Consider the following 18481-nt stretch of genomic DNA (forward strand, 5'->3'; position numbering starts at 1 on the left):
AATCTTTTCCTTCAATTCTTTTGAAGTGGAATGTGTTGATTATTTTTTAAGTGACACAAGAGAATCTGCTAGCATGGGCTGCAATACAGGGAAAGACTACACATGCAAACACATATCAATAACCATTGATAACATTGAAGAACAGCAATTGCATTGGGTATAAAACTCGAGAAGAATATACAGTCTTTGCCAACTTATGAAGTACAATTTATAACACCTGCTTGTGAATGCAAATATTGAATCAACCAATCATGTGGCAGCAACTCAATGCATACAAAGCATACAAAGGTCAAGAGGTTCAGTTGTTGTTCAGCCCAAACATCAGGGTGAGGAAGAAATGTGATCTAAGTGATTGTTACTGTGGAATGCTTGTTGGTAACAAATGAGGTGGGTTGAGTATCTCAGAAACTGCTGATCTCCTGGTATTTTCATGCACAACGTTCTCTACCGTTTACAGAAAATGGTGCAAGAAACAAAAAACATCCAGTGAGCAGCAGTTCTGTGACCAAAAATGCCTTGATAATGAGAGAGGTCAGAAGAAAATGGCCAGACTGGTTCAAGCTGACAGGAAGGCAACGGTAACTCAAATAATCACGCATTACAACAGTGGTGTGCAGAAGAGCATCTCTGAATGCACAGCACGTTGAACCTTGAGGTGGATGTGCTACAGCAGTAGAAGACCTAATTTATTAGGAGGTGTCTAATAAATGGCCACTCAGCATATGTCATTGAGTCATAGAGCATGGAAACTGGCCCATTCACCCACAGAGTACCATTGACCTTCAACCACCTAGTTACACTACTCTTGCATTAACACTTTTTATTGCATTAACACTTTTTATTCTCTTCAAGTTCCCTCAGATTCTACCAACCACCTATGTACACAGGAAATTTACAGGGTCCAGTTAAAAACTACATGTCATTGGGGTGAGGGGGGAAACCAGAGTACCCAGGGGAACTCCACTTATTGCAGGTTAAACGTACAAACCCGACACAGAAATATTCCAAGGTCAGGATTGAATCTAGGGTAATTCAAGATCCTATAGATGCTGCTTGGCCTGCTGCGTTCACCAGCAACTTTGATGTGTGTTGCTTCAATATTAAAGGTTGTTTATTGTCATTCATCAGTACATAAATTTAAATGAGAACGAGAACAAATGTAACTCCTACAATTACAAATAATTGGTAGTGTGAGGCAGAGGGTCTACCAGCTATACTATTGTGCTGTCTGTCCTACACTCTAAAATGAAATTAACTGACGGGATAACTTTAAGAATCAAATCTGATTTATTATATGTCATGAAATTTGTTGTTCTTTTGGCAGCAGTACAGTGAAATACATAAAATATACTCCGAATTATAATTAGAAATATATTAAAAACTAAATAGTGCAAAAAGAAAGCAAAATAGGATTCATTGGATCATTTAAACGCAAACAACAGGAATTCTGCAGATGCTGGAAATTCAAGCAACATACATCAAAGTTGCTGGTGAACGCAGCAGGCCAAGCAGCATCTGTAGGAAGAGGTGCAGTCGACGTTTCAGGCCGAGACCCTTCGTCAGGACTATCATTGTCTGTTCAGAAATCTGATGACAGAGGGGAAGAGGGTGCTCCTAAAACATTGAGTGTGTCTTCATGCTCCTGTACCTCCTAAAACATTGATTGTTGAGTGTTGAATGATGGGAAAATTCTGCACATAAAACTTTTGCCAATCGTTAGAAGCTGCTGGGCTAATTTGATTGTGATGTGGCATCTATTTTTTAAACTCGATCATGTTAGCATCGCTCTTTGGACATGTGTCCCAACATGTAAGACTGGCAAGTGAAAAACTCGCAAAACAGACTAGAATGCTAGTCTGAAATGCTGAGCACTACTGCCAATGGACACAGCTACAACTAACCTTCCTTTAGAAGTTGAGTAGGTGAAATGCCCCCTACGCACCCCCAAAACCTTTTCTATAGAGCCTTAATGAATTATTAATTGCAGGTTTGCAGTTAATCATTTAAACCAACAATCTAGAAACCACTCAACTAACTGATGTATCTCACTTCTGTGGGGCCCCTCATCTCCGTCGGACATTCTGCCAATAGCTGTTGCATCACCGGAGAACTTACAGGTAGATGGTGTTTGAACTGTGTCTAGGTACACAGCCATGGGTGTACAGAGAGTAGACCAGTGGACTAAGTACTCATCCTTGAGATTTACCTGTGTTGATTGTCAGCAAGAGGAAGATGTTATCTCCAATCCCTACTGACTATGGTTTCCTGATGAAGTCAAGAATCCAGTTGCGGAGGCAGGTACTGAGGCCCAAGTTTTGAAACTTGTTGATTAATACTGAGAGGAGGATGGCATTGAATGCTGAGCTGTAATCAATGAACAGCAGCCTGACCAACGTCAAAATCAGATCCAGGTTTAATGTTACTGGCATATCTCGTGAAATTTGTTCTTTTGAGGCAGCAGTTAATTGCAGTCCCAATGGTGTTAAGACAAATTGCAGTGGATCTAGGTCTGATAGAAGATCACCCCTCTTTCTCCTATGCTGCAATGAATAAAGTCCCAGCTTGCACAAACTCAGTCCCTCAAGTCCTGACAACATCCTTGTAAATCTCCTTGGAATCCTTCCCAGTTTAATGGCTTCTTTCCAATAGCAGGGTGACCGAAACTAGTACAATATTCCAAATGCAGTCTCTCCAACTTCTTTGACAAATGCAAAATGGTATCCCTACTTCTACAGCCAATGCCATAGCAAAGGCCAAAACGGCAAAAAGTCTTCCTGTGCAAGGGTGAAGCTACATATAGCATATCTTCTCTGAGGATCATCATCTTGTCATGGCGGAGAGGCTCCTGAGATCCCAAGAGTGACATCATCTGGAATTTAGCCATCTGGCACTTAGTCTTGGCTGGGTCACCCCTGGTGTAAGGTCAAGGGGGAGGTTCATAGAACATAGAACATCGAATAGTACAGCACAGTACAGGCCCTTCGGCCCACAATGTTGTGCCAACCCTCAAACCCTGCCTCCTATATAATCCCCCACCTTAAATTCCTCCATATACCTGTCTAGTAGTCTCTTAAACTTCACTAGTGTATCTGCCTCCACCACTGACTCAGGCTGTGCATTCCACGCACCAACCACTCTCTGAGTAAAAAACCTTCCTCTAATATCCCCCTTGAACTTCTCACCCCTTACCTTAAAGCCATGTCCTCTTGTATTGAGCAGTGGTGCCCTGGGGAAGAGGCACTGGCTATCCACTCTATCTATTCCTCTTATTATCTTGTACACCTCTATCATTTCTCGTCTCATCCTCCTTCTCTCCAAAGAGTAAAGACCCAGCTCCCTTAATCTCTGATCATAATCCATACTCTCAAAACCAGGCAGCATTCTGGTAAATCTCCTTTGTACCCTTTCCAATGCTTCCACATCCTTCCTATAGTGAGGCCACCAGAACTGGACAGAGTACTCCAAGTGTGGCCTAACCAGAGTTTTATAGAACTGCATCATTACATCGTGACTCTTAAACTGCATCCCTCTATTTATGAAAGCTAACACCCCATATGTTTTCTTAACTACCCTGTCCACCTGTGAGGCAAATTTCAGGGATCTGTGGACATGTACCCCCAGATCCCTCTGCTCCTCCACACTACCAAGTATCCTGCCATTTACTTTGTACTCTGCCTTGGAGTTTATCCTTCCAAAGTGTACCACCTCACATTTCTCCGGGTTGAACTCCATCTGCCACTTCTCAGCCCACTTCTGCATCCTATCAATGTCTCTCTGCAATCTTCGACAATCCTCTACACTGTCTACAACACCACCAACCTTTGTGTCGTCTGCAAACTTGCCAACCCACCCTTCTACCCCCACATCCAGGTCGTTAATAAAAATCACGAAAAGTAGAGGTCCCAGAACAGAAAGCAAAGAACAATCCAACCAAGATGCCTTAATGACTATCGCCCGGTAGCACTCACAGAAACTGTGATGAAATGCTTTGAGAGTTGGTCATGACTAGACTGAACTCCTGACTCAGCAAGGACCTGGACCCACTGCAATTTGCCTGTCGCCACAATAGGTCAACAGCAGACGCAATCTCAATGGCTCTTCACACAGCTTTAGATCACCTGGGCAACACAAGCACCTATGTCAGGATGCTGTTCATTGACTATAGCTCAGCATTTAATACCATCATTCTCACAATCCTGATTGAGGAATCTGGGCCTCTGCACCTCCCTCTGCAATTGGATCCTTAACTTCCTAACCGGAAGACCACAATCTGTGCAGATTGGTGATAACATCTCTTCCTCGCTGATGTTCAACACTGGTGCACCTTGGGGTGTTTGCTTAGCCCACTGCTCTACTCTCTCTATACCCATGACTGTGGTGCTAGGCATAGCTCAAATACCATCTATAAATTTGCTGATGATACAACCATTGCTGGTAGAATCTCAGATGGTGATGAGAGGGCGTACAGGAGTGAGATATGCCAACTAATAGAGTGGTGTTGCAGCAACAACCTGGCACTCAACATCAGTAAGATGAAAGAGTTGATTGTGGACTTCAGGAAGGGTAAGAGGAAGGGACACATACCAATCCTCATAGAGGGATCAGAAGGGGAAAGGGTGAGTAGTTTCAAGTTCCTGGGTGTCAAGATCTCTGAGGATCTAACCTGGTCCCAACATATTGATGCAGTTATAAAGAAGGCAAGACAGCAACTATACTTCATTAGGAGTCTGAAGAGATTTGCTATGTCAACAAATACACTCAAAAACTTCTATAAATGTACCATGGAAAGCATTCTGACAGCCTGCATCAATTGTCTGAAATGGAGAGGCTACTGCACAGGACTGAAAGAAGCTGCAGAGGGTTGTAAATTTAGTTGGCTCTATCTTGGGTACTAGCCTACAAGGTACCCAGGACATCTTCAAGGTGCGGTGTCTCAGAAAAGCAATGTCCTCTATTAAAGACCTCCAGCACCCAGGGCATGGCCTTTTCTCACTGTTACCATCAGGTAGGAGGTACAGAGGCCTGAAGGTACACACACAGCAATTCAGGAACAGTTTCATCTCTGCCATCTGATGGCTAAATGGACTTTGAACACTTGAACACTACCTCAATTTTTTAACATTTACTATTTATATTTTTTGCACGATTTTTAATCTATTTGATATATGTATACTGGAATTGATTGCTTGATAGATTTTTCTTCTATATAATGTATTGCATTGAACTGCTGCTGCTAAGTTAACAAATCTCACGACATATGCTGGAGATAACAAACCTGATTGTGATTCTGATCTCAGTGGGAGAGATGGCAGAAAATGGTGACACAATCACACTGGCAGTGCAGGCGGAGGAAGGCTGCAGCAGGGAAGGGTACACAATCATCTTGCATTCTGTGCCACTGGACCCTGACTCCAATCTGCCAAGGAGTGTGCATCAGCCTCCATATGTTAAACAAAGTCATGCACAGGCATGCTCCATTAAGGAATTCACCGTAACAGACCATGTGGATCCTGGATCAGCCTCTATAGCCACCTAGGACCCATCAATAGATAACACTTAGGAGAACATCATACTGCACCTGAGTGATCGGACTACTGTGTAGCACCCAGGCTTGCTGTAAGCTGTAAACTGTAAAGGTCAGACACATTCAATATTCCAAAACACTTGTATACACTCAGTGGCCACTTTATTAGGTGCATCCTGTATTAATTAAAAAGGCTTTTTCACCCACAGAACTAACGGTCACTGGACGTGTTTTGTTTCTCACATCATTTTCTGTAAACTGTAGAGACTGTTGTGTGTGAAACTCCTCAGAGATCAGCAGTTTCTGAGACACTCAAACCGCGCCAGCCACCAAGATAGTATTGGCCACATACGGCAACATTTGTGGGCAACCCTCAAAACTAGTAAATACTCTACTAGTCATACTTCTTTTTGACTACAATCTCTGCAATCCACAGCCTGTAATTTACCTTTAGTGAAACTGTTGTAGCTTTGAATTGTCAACAAACGAGTGATTTTACAATCTACTGAACGATTCTCGAGAATGAAGGTACATCCGGGGTGGCCATCACTGGAGCCGAACGCCGTGTTGAGGCCCGAGAGTGGGGAAGGAACCAGAGTTCAATGGCATCTTCCTGCATTTGACTTGTCTCCCTCTCTGCTCACAGCTATCACCAGGTGGAGAGGTGCAAGAGTCCACCCTGGCACTTCTGGAAGCAGTTGTTGCCCTGTGGCCATTGGGCTTCTGGACCACCTTCCCTTGCCTCAGCACTGAACTGACCCACTGACTCTATAGCTGTGGACTCACTTTCAGGGATTGTGTAGATCATGTTCTATGTATTACTTGTTTACCTTTCTTTTAAACTACTTGAACAATTTGTTCCCTTTTGTACATTAGATGCTTGCCAGGCTTTGTTGTGTGTGGTTTATTGTGGATTCTATTGTGTTTCTTTGTTTGATGGGCATGTCCCAGACACTCACAATTTTCTGCAGATATACTGAGGAGAGGATTCTAATTGGTCGCATCACCATCTGGCATGGAGGGGCCACTGCATAGGATCGGGAAAAGCTGCAGAAAGCTGTAAGCTCAGTCAGCTCCATCATGGGAAGTAGCCTCCCCAGCATCCAGGACACCTTCAAAATGTGATGCCTCAGTAAGGCAGCATTCATCATTCAAGACCCCAATAATCCAGAACATGCCCTCTTCCCATTGCTGCCATCAAGGAGGAGGTACAGGAGCCTGAACGCACACACTCAACATTTCTTCCCCTCCGCCATCAGATTTCTGAATGGACAATGAACCCATGAACACTACCTCAATATTTTTTCCTCTCTGTTTGCATTACTTATTTAATTTATTATTTTATGTGTACTTCTTACTGTAATTTAGTATTTTTATTATGTATAGCAATGTACCGCAAAACAACAATTTTCACGACATACGCCAAAGATATTAAACTTGTTTCGGATACAGAAGGTTGTGTGTGGTATACATACTTCGATAATAAATTTGAATTTGAACATTGAACCCCATCTGGCACCAACAATCATTCCACGGTCAAAGTCATTTAGATCACATTTCTTTCCCTAATCTGATTTTTGGTCTGAACAACAACTGAACCTCTTGACCACATCTGCATGCTTTTATTCAGGGAGTTGCTGTCAGGTGATTGGCTGATTAGATGTTTGTATTAGTGGGTAGATGTACAGGTGTACCTAATAAAGTGGCCACTGAGTGCACATCTCATTCTCCTCTGCCAAACCGCAACAGAATGAAGGCATAGATTCACCAGGGTTGTGGGCATCCCCATGGTACAAGGTGTCATGGCCTGTCTGCATCCGCAGTGCTTTACAGAAGCCATATGGATCATGTCTGGAAAGAATTCAACTTCCTGAACGTCCAGATGGTCCTGACCATGCACAGTGGATTCATGTTGCTTAATGCTGAGTATCCTGGCAGATGTCTCAATGCACAATTGTGCAGCCATCTGTGCCCATCGATATCTAAAACTCCACATTAAAGCAACGAATGGCGACAGTAGTGACCAGAGCTACCCTCTGATGACCTCAATTCTGACATCTAACTTGGTCTCAGATGGACAATGTGCAACGCCGTGCTGACTGAGCAGATAATTTGAATCCTCAAGGAACAAACAAGCCATCTCAATAACTTCACTCATCTCATGCCGAACTGACTTACTTTCAAGGACTCTGCAACTCATGTTTCCTGTATTATTTATTGATATATATTTTTTATTTATGATTCGCACCATTATTTATAAAAGAAAGGAAGAGGCAAACTGAGTAGTTGCAGGTCAAATGGAAAAATGACTGGAATCGATTCTTAGAGACAGAATATACAGAGAATGAGAGGTACCTGGAATGAGTTACCAGGGTTAATCATGGAATCAGATAGTTTGGAGGACTTTGGGGCATTATTTATTGACTCTTTTTCATTTACTATTTTCACGATTTGTCTTTTTTGCCCATTTTGTCAATCTTTGCTATGCGTAGCTTTTTGTAAATGCTTTTATATTTATTTATTTTCCTGTAAATGCCTACAAGGGACTGCGTCTCCGGGTAGTATATGGTGACATAAATATGTTTGTGGTCTTCTGCTGCTGGAGCCCATCCGCTTCAAGGTTCAACGTATTGAACATCCAGAGATGCTCTCTGCAAGGTACTGTCATAATGCGTGGTTATTTGAATTACTGTCACCTTCCTGTCAGCTTAAACCAGTCTGGCTATTCTTCTGTACCTCTCCCATTGAAACCATAATACCATAAGATTTAGGAGCAGAACTAGGCCATTCAATCCATTGAGTCTGCTCTGCCATTCCATCATAGTGGATTATTTTATCCCTCTCAACCACATTCTCCCACCTTCTCCCCGTAACCTTTGAAGCCCTGACTAATCGAGAACCTATCAACCTCCACTTTAAGTAAACTCAATGACTTGGCTTCCAGAGCTGTCTGTTGTAATGAGTTCCACAGAATCACCAACCTCTGGCTAAAGTAATCCTCTGTTCTCAAGAGAAACCTTGCCCCCTGCACCAGTTCCTCAGCTACACATTCATCTGTACTATAATCCTACTCCTGACCAGCACTGGGAGTAATCCAGAGGTTACTACCTTGGAGGTCCTATTCTTCAGCCTCTTCCCGAGCTCCTTATGCTCAATGCACAGGACCTCTTCCCCCTTTCTACCAACGTCATTGGCGCAGTGAGTACCGTGACCTCTGGCTGCTCACCCTTCCCCTTGAGAATCTTCAGCAGCCATTCTGAGACATCCTGGATCCGAGTACCTGGGAGGCAACATACCATCCAGGCATCACTTTTATGGACACAGAATCTACTGTCTTTTCCCCTAATTATCAAGTCTCCAATCATCATTTCTCTGCCTGACTTTACTTTTCCCTGCTGATCCTCGGAGCTGGCCGCAGTGCCACTAGCCGGGCTGCTGCTGCTGTGCCTTGATAGGTCATCACACTCCGACCCCAGTAGTATCCACATGTGTATACTTGTTACTGAGGGGAATGGCCAGAGGGGAGCCCTGCACTGACTGCTTACTCCCCTTACTTCTCCTGGTGGTCACCAAGTTACGACTTGAAGCCTGCACTCTGAGTGTGGCCATCTCAGTAAAAGTCTCATCTATGAGGTTTTCAATCTCCCAGATTGCCCTGAATACTTCCAGCTCCACTCCTTGACCTTGTTAGTCAGAAGCTAACGTTCGGCATACTTCTTCCAGATGCAGTCATCAGGGAGACTGTTAGGTACTCTGAAATCCCACTTCTCACAGAAGGAGCATTCCATTGCCTTAACTACCATCCAACCTGTACATGTTATACATCTAACTTCTCAAAAGTTCTATCCTGCGCCTGTTCTCAACCAAGCCTGTTGAGCCAAAGCCTGGCAACTCTAACACTATCCACTCCAACAATGGCCACTCCACTTACATCTCGTTCCTTTTTATTAGCCCCTGCCTAAGATAACACAATGACTGCCAAAAACTTTCAAAAGGTCCCAAGCACTTTTTAAACCTGGTGCTGCCTCACCAATGAACGACATCTCAACATGTTTGCAGAACTGCCACCCACTGGCTGATTTTTTTTTTTGTTTTTCACAGCATTCTCTGTAAACTCAAGAGACAGTGTGTCAAAATCCCAAGAAATCAGCAGTTTCTGAGAAAATCAAAACACTCTGTCTGGCACCAACAATCATTCCACAATCAAAGTCACATAGATCACAGTTCTTCCCCATTCTGTAGTTTTGTCTGAACAACTGAACTTCTTTTATGCATTGAGTTGCTGCCACATGATTGGCTGATGAGATATTCTCATTAAAGAGCACGTGTACCTAATAAAGTGGCCAATGAGTGTACGTACTTTGAACCTCGCGTGTTCTGAGGGATTTTGAGTGGAATTTAACAGAGCAAGTCATGAGAAAGCCGTCCAACCCCAATAAACCAAGGGCACCCTGTGTGCTTGGGTTTGTGCTACTAAGACACTTCAGCTGATATGATCTATAGCTCATTTCATTAAGTGTTTAAACATTAATGTCTTCACCACAAAGACACGTAATTCCGCATGCTAACTGGATCCTTTAATCAATTAGCAAAACCCCATCATTACTTTTATGGTGGATTGCATACCACCCTTTTCCGAAGTGGTCCATTTGAAAATAGGTCAGTATTCTTTTAACACGCTGAGTCGCAAAGACCAAGGACTTTCATGGAATCTTCAAAACATTTTCTCAATATTTATTATTTATTTATTTGTTGTACATGGATTTTTATGACAGTTTGACAGCATCGTGCTCATCAAAGTTGATGCCATTTCTAATCTCTCCGCATCCCTTTCCAATTTAATTAACTGTCTTCTTTTGCACGTTGGTTGTTTGCCTGTCTTTGTGTGCAGCTTTCAATTGATTCTATTGTGCTTCTTTGCATCTATGACACATGCCCACAAGAAAATGGGTCTCAGGGCAGTATATGGTGACATACTGTACATACTTAATTAATAAATTTACTTTGTGTTTCGAATAACTTGGAATTTTTCCCCAGGTGGCATCACCATTTACAACGTTTGCAGTTTGAAAAGCGAAATCTGACAGAGTTTTGGCCCAGGACTGAAATGCAGACAAGGATAAATTCTTTAAAATGTTTTAATGTGGGCAAGGGATAATAAAATGGTTGCAATCGGACTGGTAATCCAGAGACCTAAACTAATGACTCAGAGACCCAAGATCAATTCCCACCACAGCTGCTTTGGAATTCAATTAGTTAATTAGATTGGAAGGGGATGCGGGGAGATTAGAAATGGCATCAACTTTGATGAGCATGGAGCTGTCAGACTGTCATACTGATCCATGTAGCTGATTGAAGTCCTCTCTCCCCAGAGGAAACCTTCCACCTTTATCTGCTTTGGCTTGTGCACAACTGTACATTCACAGGAAATATTCCTGGTCATCAGCCACTCTCTGAACCAGGAGGCTTGCCAGGCTATTTCAAAGGATAATTAGGGATGGGTAATAACTGCATTACTCAACAGTCATGCCGAGATCCCATGAAAGAATTCCTTCATAATGAACAATGTCCAAATTTTTGAGTAACACACACTTAACGCTGAAGGAATTCAGCCAGTGGGGAGGGGAAGCATCTATGGTAGGAAATAAACAGTCAACGTTTTGGGCCAAGACCCTTCTTCGGAATGAAGTGTTGTGGCCTGAAACATCGAGTGTTTATAGCCAAATTTTATACAACAAATGGTACAGGATTACAGCAAATTACATTGAGCAAATCAAGAAGCCAATCTCCCTGTTATTTCAGGTGTTCACCATTGCAGTTTTTTTTTGCTTCAGCTGCATTATCATGGCTTTATAAAAAGACTAAAAGATGTGTGAAAATAGCTCACAACATTACATCAAAATAGTTTGTGAAATCTACCAGCGATTATTTTGTTCTGATATTCAGCCATCTTCTCACACTCCTTTCAGACACTTCAGTTGCTTCTGTTTATTCTATAAGACCATAAGACATAGGAGGAGAATTAGGCCATTGAGTCCGCTCTGCCATTCCAGCATGGCTGATTTATTATCCCTCTCAACCCCACTCTCCTGCATTCTTCTCATAAAATTTGATGCACAGACTAATCAAGAACCTATCAACCTCTGTTTAAATATACCCAACGACTTGGCCTCCACATCCATCTCTGCCAATGAACTCCACAGATTCACCACCCTCTGCTTCAAGAAATTCCTTCTCATTTCTTTTCTAAATGGATGACCCTCTGTTCTGAGGCTGTGCACTCTGGTCCTAGATAATCCCACTATAGGAAATATCCTCTCCACATCCACCCTCTCTAGGCCTTTCAATATTCGATAGGTTTCAATGAGATTCCCACCTCATTCTTCTAAACTCCAGTGAGTACAGGCCCAGAGCCATCAAACGCTCCTCATACATTAACTCTTTAATTCCTGTAATCTTTTCATGAACCTTCTCTGGAACCACGGTCTGCTTTATACAATAGAAAAGTGAGGTGATCAAATTAAATGTTTCTGAGTCTCCAAGAATTCTGGTACCAGAAAAGGCACTGCATATGCTGAACCGGAATCCATTTCCGTGCTAAGACATGTCTCTGCTATCATTTCCTCCAGTCACACCACAAAATGCATGTCCACATAAGCAAGAGTAACCTCCTGCTGCTGAACTCACCCAGAACTTTGACACTTGCTGGCCAAAACATTTCCAAAAGCCTTAGAATATACTTGGCTTATTCCCTCTAATACCACTGTTCCTCCTCCATCTCTCATGGTCCACTCTCCTTTCCTATCAGATTCCTTCTTCTTCAGCCCTACACCTTTTCCACCTATCACCTCCCAGCTTCTCTCTTTATACCCCCTCCGCCACTCATGACCTCGCCCCTTTATGGTTTCACCTATCATCTTCTACTTGTACTCCTTCCCCTCCCCCACAATTCTTATTCTGGCTTCTTTCCCCTTCTGTTCCAGTCCTGATGAAGGGTCTCAGCCAAAACCTCAATTGTTTATTCCTTTCCATAGGTGCTGCCTGAATGGCTGAGTTCTTCCTGCATCTTGTGTGTGTTATTCTGCATAAAGCTCTATCCTCTTATCATGCATGACCCCATTCTATATTGACTTTTACCTCCAACATTTAAAGTTGAAAAGTGGATGTGTGCATGTACACACACAGGTCAAGGATGTGCACAAGGATTTTTAATGAATACAGAGAGGTCACAGTGGTCTTTAAAAAATACAGAGAATATGTTAAGTATTTCAAGAAGAGATGTGAAATATTTGTTGTACTATATAATAAAATATTAAGTATTGTGGGGTTTGTAAATAGTTAAAGATGAAACAGTAATGAAATATTAAAGAATTCGTGAAGGCTCTTCTCATGATTTTTTAAGTAGTTACAGTTGTCAGCAATGATACCAAAAATGTACTAACATTTTACCATTGTTTATAAAAGAAAGGAAGAGACAAACTGAGTAGTTGTGGGTCAAGTGGATTCAGTAATGGGAAAAATGGCTGGAATCGATTCTAAGGGACAGAATATACAGAGAATGGGAGGTACCTGGAATGGATTACTAGGGTGGTAGTGCAATCAGACAGTATAGTGGACTTTGTGGCTTTCAGATAAACACATGGAGGAATATGGATGATAAACACGAAGATTATTTAGTATAAATTGACATTATGATCAGCACATCGTCCTCTGCTATACTGTTCTATGTTTATGACATTTGAGAATGAATGCAAAATCCTTGCTCCAAATATGTTCCTGTTCTCCAAGTGTCATTCATAAAATTTAGTCAAGTCTCACTAACATTTAAACAGACAGCATTAAGGTATCATTTGGGATACTGTTACATCTTTCAAGCTGGAAGATGTTATAGAAACATTAAATTGTCATGTCCTTATTTACTCCAAATAATAGTGGCCTCGTCTCATAGAACATCGAACATTATAGCACAGTATAGGCCAATCAGCCCACAATGTTGTGCCGATCTTTTAACCTACTGTAAGATCAATCTATGCCTTCTCTCCTAAATACTCCTCCATTTTTGTACCATTCATGTGCCTATCTAAGTGTTTCTTAAATACCCCTAATGTATCTGTGTCCACCACCATCCCTGGCAGGGTTTCCATGCACCCACCACTCTTTATGTAAAAAAAATACTTCTGACTTTCCCGCTATACTTTCTTCCAATCACTTTAAAATTAGGCCCCTCTTGTTAGCCACTTTCGACTTGAGGAAAAGTCTCTGACTATCCACTCAACCTATACCTCTTGTACTCCTCTCCCAAGTCACCTCTCATGCTCCCTCGCTCCAAAAAGAAAAGCCCCAGCTCGCTCTCCCTATCTTTCAACATATGCAAACCTTATCATCTTAATCAACTCTTGAAAGTGCGAAAAGAAGTTTCTGTGGGACTGAGGTTTAAAAATAGAATAATGTCAAGCACAGACCCAGTGTAATGATAGTCACCATGAAGGACCATCGATCAAATCAGCTCAGGTAATCCACAGAGAGAAACTGTGAGGCACTGTCTATTAAGGGAGATATCAAGACACTGTCCAGATTAAAGGCTTACGATGAGTCAGTGCCAAGCAAGATCAACAAATTCTAATTGGTTCAGCATGATTAATTGATTAAAATTGTTAATAGGTACAAACCCTGGAATTTGCTTTCAGATTCTTTTCAGAAAGGGTTGGCTTGGTACAGTGCAATTGATCCCCCATCTTGGGCTAATTATCATTCAGCGTGTGCAATCTTTGTGCACGAAGCACTAGTATTTAAATTAGGAGTGATGCGTTTGCTTCAGTCCAGTTACTGCACAAAAATAATGATACAATATAAAGATTAATGTCATGAAGGGCTTTTACAGAGGAAGTTCTGATTTTTTTTTCAGGTTCGTGGGGATGGTCTCTGTCTCCACATTTCTGGAACATCCGGACAGAGAAGTTACAACATCAAGAAGCTCTTCATTGACTACAGATCAGCACTCAATGTTATCATCCCCTTAAAACTAGTCAATAAGGTCCAAGTCCTTGATTTCCTCTCTTGCAGACCACAGTCAGTTTGGATTGGTAACATCTTCTCCACAATCTCCATCAGCACAGTTGCATCACAGGGCGGTGTGATTAGCCCCTGTTCTACTTGTTTTATACTTATGACTGTGAGGCTAAATACAGCTCCAATGCCATACTTAAGTTTACTGATGACACCACTGTTGTTGGCCGAATCAAAAGTGATGAGGAATTGGCATATAGAAAGAAGAGTGGTGCCATAACAGCAACCCTTTACCCAAAGTCAACAAGACCAAGGAGCTAATTGTTGACTTCAGGAGAAGGAAACCAGAGGTCCGTCAGCAAGTTTTCTTTGGAGGCTTGGAGGTGGAGAGGGTCAGCAACTTAAATTCCTGGGTGTTATTATCATTTCAGAGAACCTGTCCTGCACCCAGCACATTTGTACCTCTTACTTTCTACCGTAGGCCAAATCAAAGGTGGTGACAAATCAGCATATAGGAGGGAGAATGAAAATCTGGTAGACTGGTACCACAGCAACAACCTCTCACTGAAGGTCAACAAAACCAAAGAACCGATTATTGGAAGAAGTCTGAATTAAATTCCTTGGTGTTATGATTTCAGAGGATCTGTCCTGGACTTAGCATATAAATGCCTTTACAAAGCAGGCACGGCAGCACCTCTACTTTCTTAGAAGTTTGTGCAGATTTGGCATGTCATCTAAACTTTTGACAAACTTCTATAGATGCACAGTGGGAGTATCCTGACTAGTTGCAACATGGCCTCGAATGGAGACACCAAAGTCTAAGAATGGCCTACAAAAAGTGGTGGATACAGCCCAGTCTATCACAGGCAATGCCCTTCCCACCATTAAGTATGTTTGCATGGAGCATTGCCAAAGGAAAGCAGCACCCATCTTCAAGGACCCATACCAACCAGACCAAGCTCACTTCTCACTGCAACCCTCAGGAAGAAGGTATAGAAGCCTTCAATCCCACACAACCAGGTTCATGAACAGTTATTTCCCTTGAACCATCAGGCTCCTGAACCAGCATGGATAACTTCACTCTTCTAAACTCTGAACTGATTGCTCAACCTATGGACTCACATTCAAGGGCTCGATAACTCACAGTATTTTTATCAACTTTTGTTTTTTAAATATGACTTGTTTTTGTATTTGCAGAATTTGTCTCTTTTGCATATTGGTTCTTTGTCAGTCTTTGTGTGTAGTTTTATCACAGATTCTACTGTATATCTTTGTTCAATGGTGAATGCCTGCAGAAAATGAATCTCAGGGTGGCAATGGTGACATATACACACTCTGATAATAAACTTACTTTGAACTTTGAGAGACAGGAGTTAGGCGTCAGGCTAGGTTTTAGGGACAGGGATGTGGGAAATTGGAGCAACCTCCGTTCTATCTTCAAAAGATGATAGCGTGGGTTGAGCAGTTTGAGTCCTGGTTTTTGGGAGTCTGTTATCAGTGAGTCTGGCGTTTGAGGCCTAGAGTCTGGGCCCTCATCCAGGGTAGTCATTCATCATCATCTGTGAAGTCCTGGGTCAATACCAAAGGTCAAAGCTCAAAGGTTGATCAAAGCTTGAAGGTCTTGATCAAATTCTGCAGGATAATCAGAGGTCCAGATCGAAAGCCAAAGATTGATCACTGGTCCGGATCGAAGCCTAAGTGCCAAACTGGGATCCAGATTGAAGCCTGAAGGATGACTGCAAATCCAAAATTTGGAGGTCTGAAGGCCAGAGGCCCAGGTCTGTGAATCCCTGCAAATCCTTTTGGGAAGTCAGGGCCCAGTGTCCACTGGAAGCTGGAAGCCAAAGATATCTTGTCCTGGGATTAGAGGATTGTGTATTTACATGGGTGGGTGGGTGGTAGGGAGGGAAGATCTGGGTTTGTTTGCCGATGTTGCTTGATATGTTGTGTTTTCTGTTCTGTGTTATTCTGCTGAGCAATATGGGCATGCTATGTTGGCACTGGTAGGTGTGGTGACACTTGCCAGCTGCCCCCAGCACATCCATTGGTGATTTGTTTGTTAAAGCAAATGACATATTTCACTATATTTTTTGATGTACATGTGATAATACATGTGCTGCTGGGTCTGGAGGACCCGACTAATACAGTAAGATTGAATAAGTTAGGATTTTATTCCTTTGAACGTAGAAGATTGAGAGAAGATTTAATACAGGTATACAAAATTATGAGGAATGTCGCTAGGGTATATACAAGCAAACTTTTGCCACTGAGGTTGGGTGGGATTACAATTATAAGTTAAGAGTTAAGGCTGAAAGTTGAAAAGTTTAAGGGGAACAAGAGGGGAAACTTCTTCACTCAGAGGTTTGTGAGAGTGCAGAATGAGCTGCCAGCGCAAGTTGTGTATGTGACCTCGATTTCAATGTTTAAGAGAAGTTTCTAGGGGTACATGGATGGAAAGCGTATGGAGGGTTATGGTCCAGGTGTAAGTCGATCAGGCTAGGCAGCTTAAATGGATCGGCATGGACTAGATGGGTCGAAGGGCCTGTTTCTATGCAGTATTTTTCTATGACTCTATTTCATGGTTTTAGTTTGCTCCTCCTCTAACTGCCCCATTAATCCATTGACCAGGCGACCTCCATAACTCATCCCCTGACCTAACAATGTAGAAATTCCTGTTATCTTGCTCATCCTGCCCACAATTTCTCTGCAACATCTTATGCTTCCCAGTTGTGTCAAATGGTCTTCCACCTCAAAGACCATCTCCACTTCCCTTTAGGCAGATCCTGCCTGGGATATTTCAACACATCTCTATCCACTAGTTCTTGGACATTCCACATCTCCTATACTCTGTTTTTTGCACCGAAAAAACAAGTTTCATGACATACGCCATCGATAATAAAGCTGATTCTGATTCTGATTCATCTAGTTTATGCACCATGCAGAAGTGTGGCATTTGTCTTCATACCACAGGAACAGACCTTGCTTCACTTCTTCAGGACAGGACTTGTGCTGTGCTCTATTGTGTTCTGTCTTGTCCTGCTGAGCATCGTGGGTATGCTATTTTTGAACTGGAATGAATGTGAGGCAGCACTCGCAGGCTGACCTCACCATATTGTTGGGTTATGTTGGTTGTTAACACAAATAACACATTTCACTGAACATGTGATAAATAAATGAATCTATATCTGAATAGACATTGAGTCACAGATAGATTTCCAGGCACAGAAAGGAATCATGGGCTGTGGAAAAAGAGGTGCTGATAGTCGACACCAGGCATGATATTCTGGAATTGTAGAGCTTACTCAAATGGGCAAGTGGCCCACTCCAGATACACTTTAAATGTGACAGGTTTATGCTTCAGCTGAAGTTCACTTCAGTTAGCTGTTACCAAGGAGTCTGGTTGTAGGTGGCTAACATCGAATAATCCAACACAGCAATGGGCCCCATGTCTTCACTGATCATTGATCATGATGTCAATACAACTAACTCCATACTTCTGCATGTGCAATATCTCCCTCTATTCCTTGTCTGCCTAGGTGTCTTTCTCTTTAGTGTTTCTGTTGTATCTGTTTCTATAACCTCTCTTGTCAGCACATCTCGAGCATTTGCCAGTGTGTTAAAAAAAACTCATTTCCCACATCTTCTTTAAACTTTCCCTCTCTTATGCCCTCTAACATTCAACATTTCCACCCCCGAAAAAGACTATCTAACTCTTCTGTGTCTCTCAAAAGAATGTATACACATTTTCAGGTTGTCCCTCACCTTTTGACACCCCAGCACAAACAGTCCAAGTTTGTCTGATCTCTTATAGAGTACTCTCCAATCCAGGCAATATCCTGGTGAATTTCTTTACACCCTTTCCAAAGCCTCCTTGTCCTTCACAAAATGTGGCAATGGAAGCATTCTCCTTCAATGGCATTCGAGACAAAAACATCATCACCCTCATCCTCC

The 18481-nt window shown here is 42.3% G+C and overlaps 1 protein-coding gene across 3 annotated transcripts in view; it reads right to left on the bottom strand.

The window, feature by feature from the left end:
• The window catches only part of dok6 (docking protein 6), a 609418-nt gene that overhangs the window by 500669 nt on the left and 90268 nt on the right, over window positions 1-18481 (bottom strand). The window contains exon 2 of one of the 3 annotated variants that reach the window (XM_063055183.1): window positions 11444-11517. The exons of the other annotated variants lie outside the window; for them this stretch is intronic. The gene's annotated coding sequence lies outside the window, so the exon portion shown is untranslated. The remainder of the gene's footprint in view (window positions 1-11443; window positions 11518-18481) is intronic. 3 annotated transcript variants of the gene reach the window in all.

The sequence above is a fragment of the Mobula hypostoma genome, chromosome 1, assembly GCF_963921235.1.
Source record: "Mobula hypostoma chromosome 1, sMobHyp1.1, whole genome shotgun sequence".
Lineage (NCBI taxonomy): Eukaryota > Metazoa > Chordata > Chondrichthyes > Myliobatiformes > Myliobatidae > Mobula > Mobula hypostoma.